Source organism: Mandrillus leucophaeus, unplaced genomic scaffold (genome assembly GCF_000951045.1).
Source record: "Mandrillus leucophaeus isolate KB7577 unplaced genomic scaffold, Mleu.le_1.0 Scaffold3, whole genome shotgun sequence".
Taxonomy (NCBI): Eukaryota; Metazoa; Chordata; class Mammalia; order Primates; family Cercopithecidae; genus Mandrillus; species Mandrillus leucophaeus.
This window is the reverse complement of record NW_012103142.1, coordinates 9,706,139-9,707,328: the sequence shown is the minus strand read 5'-3', so window position 1 is coordinate 9,707,328 and position 1,190 is coordinate 9,706,139. Positions and strand designations below refer to the sequence as shown.

Below are 1,190 nucleotides of genomic sequence, written 5' to 3'. Positions count from 1 at the left end.
TATCAATTTTGAATATTTCTCTTTTTTTTTAAGACGTTTCACTCTGTTGCCCAGGCTGGAGTGCAATGGTGCGATCTTGGCTCACCTCAACCTCCGCCTCCCAGGTTCAAGTGATTCTCCTGTGTCAGCCCCCTGAGCAGCTTGAACTACAGGCATGTGCCACCACACCCAGCAGCTAATTTTGTATTTTTAGTAGGGACGGGGTTTCTCCATGTTGGTCAGGCTGGTCTCGAACTCCCGACCTCAGGTGATCTGCCTGGCTCGGCCTCCCAAAGTGCTGAGTTTACAGGTGTGAGCCACCTTGCCCTGCCTCTCTTTTCTTTTCTTTTCTTTTCTTTTTTTTTTTGAGATGGAGTCTAGCTCTGCTGCCCAGGCTGGAGTGCAGTGGCTCGATCTTGGCTCACTGAAAGCTCCGCCCTGCTGGGTTCACGCCATTGTCCTGCCTTAGCCTCCCGAGTAGCTGGGACCACAGGCGCCTGCCACCATGCCCGGCTAATTTTTTGTATTTTTTTTAGTAGAGACAAGGTTTCACCATGTTAGCCAAGATGGTCTCAATCTCCTGATCTCATGATCCACCTGCCAAAGTTCTGGGATCATAGGCGTGAGCTACCGTGCCCGGCCCTATGAATTTTGACAAATGTAAACATCCACATCCATGTCGCCATCATCTGAATCAAACTATGTGACAGTTCTATTATCCTAGAAAGTTTCAGGCACACTCCGCCCGCACCCCACACCCCGTTTTTTTTTGAGATGGGGTCTTGCTGTGTTGCTCAGGCTATCCTTGAACTACTGAGCTCAAGTGATCTTTCTACCTCAGCCACCCAGTAGCTGTCATTACAGATGTGCACCACTGCTCCCCACCCATGGGGCCCATTTTGGTTCAGTCTCCTTTTTATCACCAGAGTTTACCCCTGTTAAGACTATACATGTATAGAACCTCATCTAAAAAGAATCATGCGGTATCAATTCTCTTTTGTGCCTGGCTCCTTTCACCTAGTATATGTGGTATGTGTTAGCAATCTGTTCCTTTTTAGTGCTAACTTGTATTGCATTGTGTGGATGTATATGCACTATTTGTTTATCCATTCTCTTGTTGATAGACATTTTGGATGTTTCTAGCTTTTGGCTATTAGCACCTATGTACATCCCTGAGCAAGTCTTTTGTGGACATAAGTTTTTATTTTTTG

General features: G+C 46.4%; 1 protein-coding gene across 4 annotated transcripts in view; it reads left to right on the top strand.

Annotated features, from left to right (window-relative positions):
* The window catches only part of CCND3 (cyclin D3), a 146,136-nt gene that overhangs the window by 48,276 nt on the left and 96,670 nt on the right, over positions 1–1,190 (top strand). The gene's annotated exons all lie outside the window — the stretch shown is intronic.